At 35.6% G+C, this 17,950-nt stretch overlaps 1 protein-coding gene across 1 annotated transcript in view; it reads left to right on the top strand.

Annotated features, from left to right (window-relative positions):
- The window catches only part of LOC143233722 (uncharacterized), a 64,502-nt gene that overhangs the window by 2,409 nt on the left and 44,143 nt on the right, over positions 1 to 17,950 (top strand). The window lies entirely within an intron of this gene.

Raw genomic sequence — 17,950 nt, 5'->3', positions numbered from 1 at the left:
CTTGCTGCAGTGAGGTCAGACTCATTTCATGGGATAACATATATGTTTGTACAAGTTGGTATGAGATGGTAATTTATCTCATTTTGAATTTCTCTCTCTTGGATTTAAACATGTGACTTTGCTTTTAATAAACTTGTAATGGCAAAGTAAAATGTCAACTGTTTTGTTTTTTTCCTAAGGATTTCTTATTGCAGGTTATGGTAAGATATTTTGATGTTTATAATCTGTTTTAAAATTATTTACAGGCTTGGCAATTAGATAGCCAATTTTTCACAATGATAAGGTAGTTTTGGGCAAAAGGAAATAAACAAATTAACAAACTAATTACTGGCAAAAACTCTGCTGGTTGATTAAAATTATCTCTATAATCATACATCCTTTTTATATGTTCCTATATTTTTCTAGTTTGTTAATATTTTGATGATCAAATTCATTTTAGGCTTAGATAATTGTGCTTCTGTTTAAATATTCCTTTTTTTTTTGTTTCAAAACTTTGAGTCAGGAGAAGGATTCTTAAAAGGTTATTTATTTTCATGAAACAGTTTTTATAGTCAGATGAGAGGCTATAGTTCAAATTAGTTTGAAGTAGGTTCTTTGGTTAAGTAAATATAAGGAAGTTTGTGTTAATTTGTGGAATTTAAAACAAGTCAGTTGTTGATGTGACTTTGTAGAATGGATGGCAACTGCCTGTTGTGGAGACACAAGTGTAGAGGACGACGTTTCGAAAGTCTTCCGCCTTTCGTCTTCAAGTCAGTACGTGTAGGTGTTGACAGTCTTTTATAATGTCCTGGTGGATTGTGGAGAGCATGTTATGATTGGTTGGATTATCACTGTTTCTGATTGGAGGAGAGATTTCCTGTAGATTCAACCAATGACAGCCACAGGTTACTCACCTCTAATCTGGAATCTCTGTTAAGTGAAGGTTTAATAGTGTTAATATAAAATGATTTTCTGATTTTTTTTGTCTTCCAGAAATTGTCTGTGTCAATGATTCTAGTTTTCTCCCAGTTATAAGAATTTTGGTTTCAAATGGCTTCAGACACTCCTGTTAGTTGGAGTGTTCTGTCATTCAAGGGCTCACATTAAGAAAACTACTATTATCAACTAAGAAACGTAGGTTTTCAGATTTTATCTCAGGATTGTTAGTATTGGTAATAACACTTTTACTAATAAAGCAGAGAACAACATTTCGACCTTCTTAGGTCATCTTCAGGTTAACAAAGACAGTTGCAGAGTTTTTGCCAGTAATTAGTTTGTTAATATTCTGATGATCAAACGCATTTTAGGCTTAGATATATGTGCTTCTGTTTAAATATTTTTTTATTGTTTCAAAACTTTGACTCAAGAGAAGGACTCTAAAAAGGTTATTTACTTTCATGAAACAGTTTTTATAGCCAAATGAGAGGGTATAGTTGCTATTCAGGTAAATGCCAGTTTGATCACCATATGTGATTCACTCACGTATCACACATTCCCAAAAGTTAAATCAAGACAGCAAGTTTTGGTTTCTTTTGCATTTTGTGCAAAACTGCACGAGGGTTGCTCTCTTTTTGTTAACCTGAAGATGATAAAAGAAGATCGAAACGTTGTTCTCTGTTTTATCAGTAAAAGTATTAATACTCATACCAGCTGTCCTGAGGTACATTTTTACTTCAAGTGTGTTTCTCGTCATCACGAAGGTTTTCATATTATTTTTGTAATCATGATTTCAATCTTATAATGCTTCATTGACTAATGTTTTATAGTGTGAATAAAATTTTGAAAATTTTTTAAAGACTGATCTAGTGAGTCACTAAACCAAGTGTCAAAACTATCATATCATTAAGTATAGTAAGTCTTCATGAGAAATATAGTTTTGTTGGAAACATGAGCATTCTGGACTTACTTTGTTTGTCATTTTATGTCAAACTTTAAAGTTTGCTTCAATGAAAAAATATTCACTTTTTCAGGTTGTAAGGTTTTGTATTTTTGTCTTTAAACATCAAGATATGTCACACAATGCATCTGTAACAACAGACTCTAGACAGACACGACAAAAGTATAATTACACTAGATCAGACCCAAAACAAACATGTCTGAAGTATAGTTTAACTCTAATCATCCGTTACTTTGGTCCCAAAACAGATCAGTGGTAAGTTTACAAACATGCAGTGCTAAAATTTGGGGTTAAGTTCACTGTGGTGGGGAGTTGTGTAGGTTTAATTATTTTGTAATACCAAACTAAACAAATATGGAATTATTACTGAATTGATTACTTTAATCTTTTTTTTTGTTTAAATATCAAACTAATGAAACGTAACTAAAACTTAATTTTGCTCCCCTTTTGTGGTCACTTCAACCACTCTCACCACAATACAGTAATGTGTTGTCTGTCAATCAGTAGGTACCAAAATGACGTCAAATACGGAACGCTTAACGTTGCAGTTTTTGCTCTCGTGACGTCAGTAGAACATGCGCATCTTATGAATCATAAGAAGAACAGTGCATTATGTAACTCACATAGCAGCATAACAAATAGACTTCGAAAACAGGAAATAAAAATATTTGCTGCTCTTAATTTGGTTTTATTTACTCTTTAACCAGAACACTTTTGAGAATCCTGTAGAAGTTCATTTAGTTCACTTTCATACTTAAATCGTTATTTTGGTTTGAAATATCAAACTAGATGAATATGTCTGAAAGTTAATTATTATTCACATTATCCTTCTCTTGCTTTGAAATGCCACACCCAGTGACTTCGAAACTTATTCCGTTATGTCAGGTATTAAACATACGTGGCTGAAATTTAGCTACTTAATTACATCGAACGTTTTAATTAAGTTATTTACACCACAATATTAGGCTTCAACCAAATGTATGCAATCATTGTCTAAATGAGAGACCAACAGAAAATGTGTATCACAACTGACTTGAGAAAATGTGGTCTTGAATAATCGTTATTTCCTATACATCTGTTCGTCTAAGTCGAAAACGGCCTGACACGACCATGTGGTTAAGGCACTCGACTTGTAATCCGAGGGTTGCGGGTTCGAATCCCCGTCACTCCCGAAGATGATCGCCCTTTCAGCCGTGGAGGCGTTATAAAGTTACGGTGAGTTTCACTTTTCGTTGGTAAAAGAGAAGCCCAAGAGTTGGCGGTAAGTGGTGGTAACGAGCTGACTTCCCTCTGATCTTACACTGCTCAATTAGGGACTGCTAGCGCGGATAGCCCTTATGTAGTTTTGCGCGAAATTCAAAACGAACAAATTCAAGTAAGGCTTAGCAAAAAATGATAGGGTGGCTTATTAATTTGTTTTTTAAGACATGAGCTAAAGAAATTTGAAAAGCTCTTTTGTGATTTAAGTAAAAATAAATAAACTATGTTTCCATAGATTAGTTTTTTGTTGTGTTGTTTAAATTTTTAGGAAAATATTACGACTACAGGAATTTGCCAACAGAATTCCTGAAGGAAAACATCTGTTTCGCATTATTATTATTTACTTAACTGTCGGTATAATGTATAGTTAAACAGATAATCTTGTGCATATTTATTAAATAACCATAGATTTTTAAATTTTCCATTAATCTTTTACGTTTTTGGAGAACTTTGAAAACTTATTTTATACGAAACAAATATTTATGGATTTATGATAGAAGTTTCTGGAAACCTTAACCCCTTTGTTTTAATTCATTCCAGTTTAGACTTTTGGTTACTTCGTCATTCATTTTTGCTGATGTGTAATATCAGATGCTGTTCCTTTCTCCAGCTTTGTTTTTAGAATTGACTAAAACCATGGGGAGTTTGGTAACCATGGTAACATATGGGGTATATGAACTCTGATATAAACAGCTGTTGACTTACCATTGGGAATCTATATATATTTAAGGAACATTTCACTGAAACGATCTGTTAGCAAGTCAAAGTAGTGCCTAGATTGCATAACAAAATATAAAGCTACTCGTGACTGTGTGGGTTAGTTTTCTATAGCAGACCTATCCATGTTTTCATGTACATAGTAAGATTAGGAACGTTGTGAAAGATCAGTGTTCTTTGTATACTAGGGTTTGCTCGTTACAGCGAGAGAGAGAAATAAAGAATGCAACATTCTGTGCTCATAAGATATTGATTCTCGAGGACGAACAGTGTAATTTTTCCCCTGCCATTTACTATCGTATATGATAGATAATAAGCACGTGGAAGTTCACTCAGATGAAGGTTAGACGAGAACATTATGGCATTCAAAATGGCGTACTGTGCTCTACACGCCTCAAAATAATAAATAAATTTTATTTAGGAAAAATTTTCAAACTTTAAATAATTTTAATAATGATCTGTGAGTTGATCTTGGAATACTTTTATTGTCTACTTGTCCTAAGCAACTTTTTTTTTTAACAGAAAACCAGTTTGGGCAGTTGTTAACATTAAAATTATTCGCAATGAATCGCGCCCAACTTAAACCGACTGTTTAACAGTGTGACAACGTTTCAATTTTACATCTGGAACTTTAATGATATCTTCGTCTTATGGCGGTTACTGCTATAAAAAGAATAAAAAAATTGATTTTATTTTTGTTAACCATTATTTAAAAATATTGTGTGTAATTATCTGAAGGATCTTTAAATGTAAGTAGTGTAAAAACGAATGGGAGTGCTTGCTTTTATATTGATTGTTTTTGTTGTTTTTTTAATTTCGCGCAAAGCTACACGAGGTTTATCCGCACTAGCCGTTTCTAATTTAGCAGTGTAAGACTAGAGGAAAGACAACTAGTCACCACCACCCACCGCCACCTCTTGGGCTACTCTTTTACCAACGAATAGTGGAATTGACCGTCACATTATAAGGCACCCACGACTGAAAGGGTGAGCATGTTTGATGTGACAGGGATTCGAACCCGCGACCCTTGGATTACGAGTCGAGTGCCTTAACCACCTGGCCATGCCGGGGCCGCTTTTATATTGAATATATCCACTTTGTTGCATTCAGATAAATGCCAGTTTGATCACCATACGTGATTCACTCACGTGTCACACATTCCCAGAAGTTAAATCAAGACAGCAAGTTTTGGTTTGTTTTACATTTCGCGCAAAACTACACGAGGGTTATCTGCACTCGCCGTGCCGAATTTAGCAGTGAAATACTTGAACGAAGACAGCCAGTGATCACCATCCATCGCCAACTCTTGGGCTACTCTTTTACCAACAAACAGTGGGATAGACCATCATATTATATCATTGAAAGAATGAGTATTCGAACTCTCTTCCCTCAGATTGCGAGTCGAACGCTCTAACCACCTGTCCATATAAGGCTTGGAGCGAAACCGTCCGAAACAGATTCGGGATTCTAAATGTCATTGGGTCACCCTCCCAATATTTGCCTTCCAACAGTTCTCCTACGTAATGGATAAACACAGTTCTTGAGCAAATTCTAATCATTAATGTCTGAGTAACTTATATATATCTGTATAGTGTATGTATTGATTACTATATGAAACATTCTTACTTGAATTATTTAAGATGTTGTACTGAACAGAAAACAACATATTTTGTATGTACAGCATTGTACTTGTTATTGTGTGAAATTGTTCAATAAAAAGTTTAAAGTGTTTTTACCGATTCTGAGACAATTTTCACGAATCTCTCTTTTTAAGTTTTTTTGACGTACCTGCAAGTTATTAGCACTGCTAGTCTTGTGACTGTAATGTCAAAGTAAAGCATGTAGTTCCATCATTGTAAGTTTTGTAGAGTGCATCTGTTTTTTGTTTTTTTCTAGATTCTAGCTGTTAAAGACTGTTGAAGCAATCAAATATTGAGCTTTTTATTTTCTTTACTTGTACCAGTTGATGGGGTTGAAATAAATATATTAGAAAATTAAGAAGTAGAACTATACTACCATGCGCTTTTAGGTATTGATTGAGTTGTGACATCATGATGTGTATATTCTAGTTACAGTTAGGCCTAGTAAAGCCAGGTGGTTAGGGCGCCACACCATACATGCTCTCTCAATCCCGCAAAACATTGGTACAAGAGTAGCCCAAACGTTGAGTGTGACGGTGGGTAGTGATGATTAGCTACCTTCCCTCTAGTCTTACACTGCTAAATTAGGGACGGCTAGCGCAGATAGCCATCGTGTAGATTTGTCCAAAATTCAAAACTTGTTTCTCCATTTCCTTCAGATAAATACTCCCCGCTAAAGTAACAGTGGTTTAACTTTGAGTGTATTTCAGGGCCTTTCCTTGCGAAAGATATTGTTTTATTGGATAATGTTCACTCCCATGTCCTGTAACAGTACCCGCTGTTGACTGGTCATCTATTTGGAAAAAGTTATTTTGATCCCTTTGCTGGTTATTGGTATTGTAATTTAAATTATCAAATTTGCCATGATGCAGTGATCACCAATATTCTTCATGACGAGAAACTCACTTGAAATAAAAATGCATCTCAGAACGGTTGGTATAGGTATTCACACTTTTATTGATAAGAAGAGAACAACGTTTCGAGCTTCTTAGGTCATCTTCAGGTTTTGAAACGTTGTTCTCACCTTATCAGTAAAAGTGTCAATACCTATACCAGCCGTTCTGAGATCACCAATATTAATTTGGTTCATATATTTCGTCATACAACGGACTTATGTTTCTTCTGTGGTGGTGTTCAAGAAACTATTACTTATTTGTTATTCCAAAGTACAGGACACATGCAATTTAGTTTATTGAAAACAGTTTTAGGTCGTGAGTTAATGGGTTGTGAAAAAGAACACGTGGCTTAGGTTGGATTTTTACATCAGCTGAGTTCTCATCACCTTAAGTTTTTACGTTTGTGTACGGGTATAGCTAATTTTGTGATTTATTTTGCTCGTAAAACGGTTATATCACGTGATGTTCATTTTGTTGATATCTTGAAAGCTCATCTTAAAGCTAAAATTTATTTTAATTTTTTACGTTTTTCAGTTAAGAGTCAAACTGTCATATTTCTACAGTATTTATCGCGACTCCGGGTATTTGTTAGTTGAAGTGTACAAGGTTACATGTTATGCATAGATTTGGAATGGTGATTTTTGTTTGATTTGTTATGATTTTCAGTTTATTGTAGTTCATCTTGTTATTAATATGTTTGTCAATAATTTAACTTTTTTGATTTGTTACTACTAATTTTCTGTGTATGTATCATGAGTAAAACAAATTGCTTTTTTAAAAATACTGTGCCTTTTTCGCACTTTAACACTTATTTACTGCAAGAGCAATTGATATGTTTAAAATGAAATGTTTTTCTTAAGACAGATGTAGGTATATTTAAAAATATCATTAACTCTTGCAGTAAATAAAAGTGTTAAAGTGAGAAAAAAGGCACGACATTTTTTAAAAGCGATTTTTCTTTTTTACTAAACAAGGTGTTTATATTATTCACCACTAGGGTCACTGCTTTCATAACTACTTACTGATTTTGTTGTTTTCTTCGTTTAAATTCACACAGTAGACTATCTGCACTATGTCCATCATGGACTTAGCGTTTTGAATACGTAAACTACGTATTGGTAATGTTATATAACTTTCTGAAATACAATCAAATAACCCTATGTAAACCACTTGATGGTATTTGTTATAGCAAAGCATAGACCCTGGCATAGCCAGGTGGTTAGGATGATTGCTTCGCAATTAGCAGGTCGCAAGTTCGAATTTCCGTCCCATCAAGCATACTTTCAGCCGTAGGGGCGTATAAAGTTACTACCAATCCCACTACTCGTTGGTTAAAGGTTAGCTCAAGAGTTGGCGGTGGAAGGTAATGACTAGCTGCCTTCCTTCTAGTTCTTCATTACTAAATTAAGTACGGCTAGCGCAGATAACCCTCGTTTAACTTTGCCCGAACTTCCAAACAACCCTTTACAAGTATTTGACCTCGCATATTTATAATTTACTTTTATTTTAACATTTGGGCAGGATTATAAAAAAACAAACAAACAGAATCCTTAAAGAACGAAATCGTCCGGCTATTCTATTTTAAAAACAAACTGTCTCAATTGATGTTATATATAATTGGTTTTGAGAGGCTATGGATGCTGTTCGCTGGATGATAGAATTTGAGTTGACCAATTCATTCATTCAATTTGTTTTTAATTTAATATATTTCAAAAAAACCGTAAAACATCAAAGTTCTTTACTCTTATTACTGCTTTTATATCTTTTGACAGATAAAACATCTTAGTCTCTTCGAAACCCCATAAGTTTTGGTTAAAGTATGCTACAGGATTTGGAAAACAGATATTAGGTAACAAACAAAATAAGCGTTACGCTTGGACGTGTGGGAAATTTTTGAATTTGTTGTTTTATGACTGTTATAATCTAATTTCTCGTCATAAAAATTTATGTCTGTTTGGTCTTTCTTAAGAGTTTGTTTAGTGTTTAGATAACAAGCTTCTACAACTTCTCTAATCTAAATTCTAAATGACATATTTCAAATACTATAGGACTTGACATCGGGGATTTTTTAAAAAGGCGTTTTGTCTATCAAAGTGCGTAGTTGTGAGAGTGCTAGACTCGTAAATGGTTGGTAGTGCATTCGATTATCCGTCACCAAACATGCTCGCCCTTTCAGCCGTGAGGGCGTTATAATGATACGGCCAATCCCACTATTCGTTGGTAAAAGAGTAGCCCAAGAATTGGCAGTGGGTAGTGATGAGTAGTGTCTTATACTGCTAAATTAGATACGGCTAGCGCAGTTAGCCCTCGTGTAGCTTTGCGCGAAATTCAAAATTCAAAACAAAAAATAAACAAGAAGCTCCAAAAGAGGTCTGAATAGAACCTGACTCTTCCAGTTGGCGCACAATAACACGAATCAATGCCAGCCACAACACGAAATTATAAGTTCTTTAAATTGTGAAAACTAGCTTAAAACTGAAGTAAAAGAACAGTATCAAGCAATAAATTATATGTGAGATATCATATAACTTGTCACAACAATATTAATCAATCACACTTTTGTAAAAAAAACATTTCGTCAAGGACAAAATTGAAAGTATAATATGTGAAGTGGATAGTTGAGGTATTCCTTGATTCGCTGCACCATCCGTCTACTCTGGACTCCAGTTCCTCCTGTTCAAGGATCATAAGCGTTGCTTGGATTAACAACAAAGAAATACAGTTAAGCCTTTTATATGCCTATATAATATTTTTCGGGGTTTTTAAATATACTCTTCAAAAAAAGAAACGCAAAAGGGATATTTTTGTTATTTTAAAGAGAAATATATGTAATAACGTTAGAAGCTCAGAGTATGTGATGTTACACGTGTTAAGGCACTGATTGTCGGACCAAAATGACAATAAAAGTTGTGCACTTTGAAAACGGAGGAAAACATCGGATTTTTTGCCAAAACGCATTCGTGTCCAATAAATTTGTTTAAGAGATCTACATGTTCTGCAAGTGCAACATGTGCAAAATCCCTATAAAAGTGACGGGTTCTAGGTTTCCCTAGCTCAGTGTTAAGCCACCGACACGCAATACAGTTACGCCAAGACTGACTGAAGCACAACGCAACAACGCCATTGGTCGCTGGGAAGCAGGCGAATCTCGATCAGATGTTACCAGAGCTGTGAATGTTCACCCAAGCACCATCACAAGGCTATGGAATCGTCACCAACAACATGGATCAACTCGTGACCGTCCACGATCTGGCAGGGCAGACCACGCCCGCACAAGATCGCTACATCCGGTTACGTCACCTTCGGGATAGGACCATCACTGTGACGTCTACTGCCTCAACCATACCAGAGCTGCGTAGGATTTCCGACCAGACCGTACGCAACCGTCGACGAGATTCTTAGGCTCCATGTGCAACCCATCAAGGTGAACGTCAATGACTTTTTCAAAATGACAACGCCCGTTCTCACACAGCCCGACTCACCACTGTCTTCTTGAGACACCACAACATCAACGTTCTTCCCTGGCCCTCCAAATCACCAGATTTAAACACCATCGAACATCTTTGGGACGAGTTGGACCAACGTCTGCGACGGCGACAACCTCAACCGCAGACTCTACCTCTTCTTGCAGCAGCTTTGCAGGCTGCGTGGACAGCCATTCCACAGGATGTGATTCGTCATCTCATCGCTTCCATGGGCAAGAGATGCCAAGCAGTTATTTATGCCCACGGGGGGCATACTCGTTATTGACGTTGAGTGACGTTAAACTTCAACTAGTGAGCGTGGATTTCGCCTTTGCAGACTTTGGATGTTCAGCAGTGAATGTGCAAAGTTTCACACATGTCATACAGAACTACCCGGAATAAACTTGTTAACAACATGTCTCAACTTTTGCCTTTTGCGTTTCTTTTTTTGAAGAGTATATATTTCCAACTTAATCAACGAATGCACCAGGTCCTTACGTCACAGATTTTATCTTCTGTTTTCCTTTGGTGAAATAAATTTGTAGTGTAATAATTAAACATTTACTCCATTAAATTCGGGACATATTTTATGGTATCGCACGAATTCGAACCCGTCTTTCATATTTAGAGCTGATTCAAGAGCTAAGCTGTGTCTCTAGATCAATATTAGTGAAAGGTTAAATATTAAGATTAGGATTGTTTTGAATTTCGCGCACAGCTACTTGAGGGCTATCTGCACTAGCCGTCCCTAATTTAGCAGTGTAGGACTAGAGGAAAGGGAGCTAGTCATCACCACCCACCGTCAACTCTTGGGCTACTCTTTTACCAACGAATAGTGAGATTGATCGTCACATTATAAGGCACCCACGACTGAAAGGGTGAGCATGTTTGATGTGACAGGGATTCGAACCCGCAACCCTTGGATTACGAGTCGAGTGCCTTAACCACCTGGCCATGCCAGACATTTAAGATAAAGAGCGAAGAAAACTAAATAATGCTACTGAATCAGTTTGAGTAAATTTACATATTAAATCCAGTATGGCCCGGCATGGCCTAGCGCGTTAAGGCGTGCGCTTCGTAATCTGAGGGTCGCGGGTTCGCGCCCGAGTCGCGCTAAACATGCTCGCCCTCCCAGCCGTGGGAGCGTTATAATGTGACGGTCAATCCCACTTTTCGTTGGTAAAAGAGTAGCCCAAGAGTTGGCGGTGGGTGGTGATGACTAGCTGCCTTCCCTCTAGTCTTACACTGCTAAATTAGGGACGGCTAGCACAGATAGCCCTCGAGTAGCTTTGTGCGAAATTCCCAAAACAAAACAAACAATTAAGTCCAGTAGCAGTCACAAATTAATACCCATAACTTATTTAAAATTAAAATACCTTGTACATTAATTCATACACATTAAAATAAGAACGGCTAAAAATATTATTTAAACAAAGAGAACGGGGTCGTGAGTGGCCAGTGTGGTTAGGGTGCTCAATTGCAATCTTCGAGTGAGAGGTTCGAATCCCTTACTCGCCAAACGTGCTGGCCCTTTCAGCCGTGGGGGCATTAAAATGTGCGATTGTTGGTGATGACCATCTGCCTTTCCTCTGGTTTTACACTGCTAAATTAGATACGGCTAACGCAAACAGCCCTCGTTTAGTTTTGTGCGAAATGTAAAACAACCAAGATAGCACGCAATTTTTGACCACGATAATACGGCTTTATCGGTTTATTAAAATATTTCGAAGACACAGTGCACTAAATACGTGTGGTTAAAAATATTGAAATTAAAGTATTTCTTTTGGATAAACGAATGTTACCTCTCTTTGTTTACAATATTGTACAACAAAAACTTTCAAGTTTCGTAGATTATGTACCGTATCCTGAAAATGCTTATTAAATGAGATGGTTTGACAATATTCATTTAACGTAGTCCAGGTTCTTCAACACAAAATGTGTGACAATCTGAACATTCTAGTATACTTGTGTGTGTATATATATATATATGTATATATTAAATACTGTATCATGATATTACTTAAGAGTTTTGACAAAAGAAGTTTTTTGATAGCTAAAAGAATCTGCAGTTCAAGGACGAATATAAAATCTTACTTACATCGCCCAGAATTCCTTTTAAAGATTCAGACAATCCATGAATGTAAGGAAGAGCACAAAATAACTTGTTTATTAGTATTTGAGACTAAGTGTGTGGGAAGGAGGAAATTTTACGATGCGGAATTTTAATTAACAACACCTGGAGGGAACCAGTGTTTGTTAGCAACATCCGTAAGGAACCCTTGGTTATTAACAACATCTTTGAGGAACCTATGGCAATTAACAACATTCGGAGAGAACCCATGGTTATTAATAATACCTGGAGGGAAACTGTGTTTGTTAACAACATCCGTAAGGAACCCTTGGTTATTAACAACATTCGGAGAGAATCCATGGTTATTAGTGTTACCTGGAGAGAACCCATGTTTGTTAACAACATCCGGAGGGAATGCATGGTTATTGAAAAAGTCGGAGTGAACCTATGATTATTAATGACATCCGGAGGAAACACATACCCATGGTTATTAGCAACATTCTGAGGCAACCATGATCACTAAAAAATCTTGAGAGAACCCATGGTTGTTAACAACATCCAGAGGAAGCTCAACCAATGCTGTTTTTATACGGTTTTTTTAATTCAAATAAAAAATGGTTAGTATTCTTTACACAGAAACAGTTTTAACAAGATTCTTGGCCAAATAATATTTTTGTGAAATATCGCAAGTTAACTTTCGATTAGTATACATACCAGTACGAGTTGTTTTTGTAAGTGCACTAATAACTTTCTCCATCGGAATGTTTAAAAAGTATAAATTACCATGAGATTCTACTTTATGTTCAGTAAACTTTATACATACATAAACAGAGCTTTCATAAATAAAATAACACTTCCGCTGAAACTTTAGATGAAAGTTCATTATGTATACTTAATATAAAATTATAAATAATTTGTGCAAATATTAGCAAGCACTGTAGAGTATAGAAAACACGCTTGTCGTATTGATACTATCAAAGAAAAGGTAATCATAAGGCAACTATCCCTAATTAAATAATCAAAACCATTAATAACTAAAAGATCGGAAGTTTACACATACTCTAATATTTTTTCATGATAGAACCAGATACTCAATTGTTTGTTGAATTTTCGCACGCAGTTACAGCGACTGTCTCTAATTTTGAAGTGTTTGATTAGAGAAAATTCAGCTACCACCTACCGAAACTCTTGTGCTACTCAAACCAAATAGTGGGATTTGATAGTCACACTTATAACGCACCGACGACCCGAAAGTGTTGAACGCGATTTTTATTTTAGAGAAAAAGGTTGCGAGCCATTGGATCTCAGATCCACAGTATGACATCCTAACTACTGGGCCGTACTCGACCTAAAACAAGTCCATTGTAAACATCTTTGGTAAGTAAAACGTTATATTCTCTTTCACCGTTTTAAATTACTTTTGAATATAACGCTGTTCCAAAACAAGACGTGATTCCGGAAAAGAAAGAAAAGAAAAATGTTACAAATCACACAAAAATAAGTAGAAACTTAATTTGATTAATTCCCATTAATGTTAATGAATAAAATTAGGGCATCTAGATTAATCCGCTATACAGAAATGTTTATATATATATAAATATATTGTGGCTAACATTTTAATGTACAATGTAATAATTTAATGAATGCAAAGAACTTACTGAAAATATCAATAAAAATAATAATTTTTAAACGGCCCGGCATGACCAGGTGGTTAAGGCACTCGTAACCTGAGGGTCGCAGGTTCGAATCCCCTCCCCTCCAAACATGCAGGCTCTTTCAGATGTGGGGACGTTATAGTGTTACGGTCAATCCCACTATTCGTTGGTAAAAGAGTAGCCCAAGAGTTGGCGGCGAGTAGTGATAACTAGCTGCCTTCCCTCTAGTCTTACACTTCAAAATTAGGGACGGCTAGCGCAGATAGCCCTTGTAGACCTTTGCGTGAAATTCAAACCAAACCAACCAACTTTTAAACTAACAGTAGTGCATACTTGATTCATTAGTTACTAACCTCGTGAAACCTTCCCACATCACTCAGTTTGGGAATCCTCTCTTGTGTAGAATTAATGAGTTTAACATATTAGAGGAATAAGTGTTGTTTTATTCATTATATACAGTTTATATTTTACAGATTTGATAATATATTTCATTGTCGTGCTAATAAATAATTTAATCATTTTATACATATATCACGAATTCCTATATGTTGTGTTAGAAACTGAATTAAAGATTTATATGTAATTTAATCTTTATGTATGTCGTACCACAGTGTTGGGATAATTAACGTTTAGAATTTGCGTGTAACGAATAAAATCTAAAAGTTCGTAACGCTAAAAACAGTGTTTCCATACCTGTAGTAAGCATAGCACAGGTATGCTCCAAAAACACATTGTATTGTTTTGCCTTTAAAAACAAACCAATAACGTTATAAATAAATAATAATACACACACACACATATATATATATAGAAAGTTAAGCATTTTGTATTAATTCAAACGGCTTTGATCAATGAACAGCTGATATAAAGTCGTGGCGGAACGGGATGTGTCATAACCACATTTTGATATTTTTTAGCATTTAGCTTTTTATAATTAGCCATCGAAAATTGCATGATTTTTGGAAAGGAAATGTAACAGCCATTTCAGAAGCAAAGTATTCATACATTCAAATCATAAAGATGTGTTCATGTAGGGGATTAAGAATTTCCAAAATGGATATATCTCTTTCACGAAATGACATTGGAAAATAAAGAAATATGGATTAACTTGTGCCATGAAACCAGCACCATCGAGAGAGATACCTGAAATAGGGCGTTCCCCAGTCATCGAAGCAAAGTGCGGCGTCTTGTAACATGTGAAAAACACATAAACCAATGAAAAAGCTATCCACGTTTTCCAAGCAAAATCACCCATCATAATTAAAACGTCTATGTCGAAACGGGCGCTGGAAGACCGTTATCCTGTCACAGGAGATGGATTATGGAAAATACTCAGTGGGGAGATGAATACTTTGGACTTTACGGATTTATGAAACTACATATTGGGCTACTGTCAAGATACGCGGTCATCAGATAGATTATGACTGTACGTGGTGAGACTCCAAAACCATTTTAATACATGACATATTCAACATCTGTGCATATATTGAGACGTTTGTACTCTTTGGCGAATAGTTTGGTTTGGTTTGGTTTGAATTTCGCGCGAAGCTACACGAGGACTGTCTGCACTAGCCGTTCCTAATTGGGCAGAGTAAGACTAGAGGGAAGGCAGCTAGTCAACACCACCCACCGCCAATTCTTGGGCTACTCTTTTACCAACGAATAGTGGGATTGACCGTCACACGTAACATTATAACGCCCCCACGGCTGAAACAGCAAGCATGTTTGGTGTGACGGGGATTCGAACACGCGACCCTCGGATTACAAGTCGAGTGCCTTAACCACCTGGCCGTGCCGGGCCCTTTGGCGAATGAAAGTTCCTGGTATATTTCTGTGGTTTAAAACACGGAAAAATTGTCGGATTTTGTAGATAGGAAATGTAATAAGTATGTAGTGTTTGTGTTTTTTTATAGCAAAGCCACATCGGTCTGTCTGCTGAGCCCACCGAGGTGAATTGAACCGCTGATTTTAGCATTGTAAATCCGGAGACATACCGCTGCACTAGCGGGGGGCGCAGTATGTAGAAATAAGTCATTTGTTTGCAGTATATGAATCAACGAGATTACAATTTTCTGCGTTCTGGTGATTAAAAAAAATTAAAAAGAAAAAGACGAACATATCTCAATTTATAGATTTTTATTTAAAAAAGTACAACTGTATTCAGAACTATTGCAATTACAAGTGTAATTCGAAAATTCAACTTTTTTTTCTTTTCGTATAGTTATTGTATGTATGGTTACACTATATTTTTCGGTGACGATTTTATTCGAAAGAAATATTGTTTAAGAAAGATATAAGACCGAAGGTTTTGTAAAAGCTCGTGTAAAACTATGAGGTGTTATTATTTTCGTCAATGATTTTCGCGATATACTCGACATTTCTATTGTTAGATATTTGAAGAAACGATCGATAATCGAAGAGAAAAACGACTTTGTTGCTTTTTCTTCTTGTGTGGTTGTCATTTTTCTTCGATGGTTTTTCCAGTTGCTACATAAACAAACGTCAGTTTTTGAAGTCTCAGCAACTGCTGTTCGAATCTACGGGCGTTCTCTCGCCTTCTGACGTAATCTCGCACGTTTTTCAACCAGTGGCTAATTGGTTAATCACACTGAATATTATTGACAAATACTGGTGAATTTCAGGCCCCACACCTCCACTTACTCATATCCATTACTGAAACTGATTAATCTGTATAATAAAGATACTGTGTGAAATACATCCCACGTATAATTACTCATGTTGACGTTTCTCTTATGTCCTGATTACTGGGAATTTCTTAACGACAGCAACGGAACGGTGTGTGTTTGTGTTTTTCTTATACCAAAGCCACATCGGGCTATCTGCTCAGCCCACCGAGGGGAATCGAACCCCTGCAACGGAACGGTCATACGATTCAGTAATACTAAATACCGTATGTTATTACCTGTGTTTCAGTATTCTTGGAATACTTTGGTGAAAATCATTTTCTATACACAGATAAAGTAACAAGTCTACCTAATAATTAAAATGGCGTTGCAGTGGGATTACTGTATCCAACCATTTTACGTAAGACACACATGCGCATATATATTCATGTTTATTTTCTAACGATAGATGTAGTATGGCAGTGGAAATGTGGATATAATATAGAAAGTGTTTCCTTTCAGTGAAGTGGCAGCCCCATTCTTTTTAAAAAAGTATAAATAGTATATCCGATTTTTTAATAAGCACTACCTAACCTGTTTATGGACCAATTTACATTTGAATATCATTATAAATTTTCATTTCTTAATTTTATGTATACTTGCGTTAAACGAGGGCGTACTTGATTGTAATAATTTAGTTAAAAGTTTAAAAATACAACACTCTTCATTGGTTCAGCGGTCTTTTGAAGGTTTATAACGCTAAAAATAGAGTTAGCGATGTTAATTTTCACCATATTCAATACTTTTGAACACTATTATACGAATTTACATTCGTGTTTTATTTTTATTCTCTCAAGCACGATTAAAACAGAAACATATTTAAATAGAAGGAAACACGTGAGCATCAAAAGTGACGTATCAAACGATTATAACAAACAATAATATTTAAGCAAAATACATGTATTTGTCTAAATATAACGATATACGTTATTCTGCCCACAGCAAAAATACTTCTCTGCGATTGGCCGAAATCTTAATACGTAGTATGACAGGTTTTAAATTTTGTTCGGTTGTCCAGGTAGTTGCCATTCTTGCTTATTTTCAGAGCAGAACTTTGCAGACAATAATTTTGCAACACTATTTAGGCCTAATTACAAACAATTTGCTCAAACCCGTAAAAATAAAACGAATGCAGAAATATTTTATAACATAAGATTTCGATTGTTCACAGATGAAGAACTGCAGCATTATTTGAGGATGAGTATTTTGCAGAAGACAATCTCTTCATGACAGTGAAATGACGATGGTTCATTAAGCCTATTTTACAAACTATCGGAAATCTCGGCAACAGTTTAGGCAAGTTTTATGCTGAAGTTTGACAAGGGCGTAAATTGTGCATTTATTGGTATGAATTTCACAATGCTGGACTGTAAAAATTAAATGATTTTTAAATCTTAATGATTTATTGTTAATACGTAAACATGAGATCAAAATCTTTAATGAAATTTTAAACTTTAAGATATACATGTAAATCTAGGAATGTAAATTAAAATCTTTATATGACAGCAATAATTAATGAGACTACTAAAATTGAAGAAAAAAATAGAATAAAACTTATTGACCCGAGATTTCGGGAAACGGATCGTTTGGCGTCCTCATAATCAGTCAATAGCTGTTCATTAAAATATCTTAAATTACTTTACTTTTACTGCGAGACATTGCTTATTATAATGGACACTCTGCTGAT

This window comes from Tachypleus tridentatus, chromosome 12, assembly GCF_004210375.1.
Source record: "Tachypleus tridentatus isolate NWPU-2018 chromosome 12, ASM421037v1, whole genome shotgun sequence".
Lineage (NCBI taxonomy): Eukaryota > Metazoa > Arthropoda > Merostomata > Xiphosura > Limulidae > Tachypleus > Tachypleus tridentatus.
This window is presented reverse-complemented; position numbering and strand designations above follow the sequence as displayed.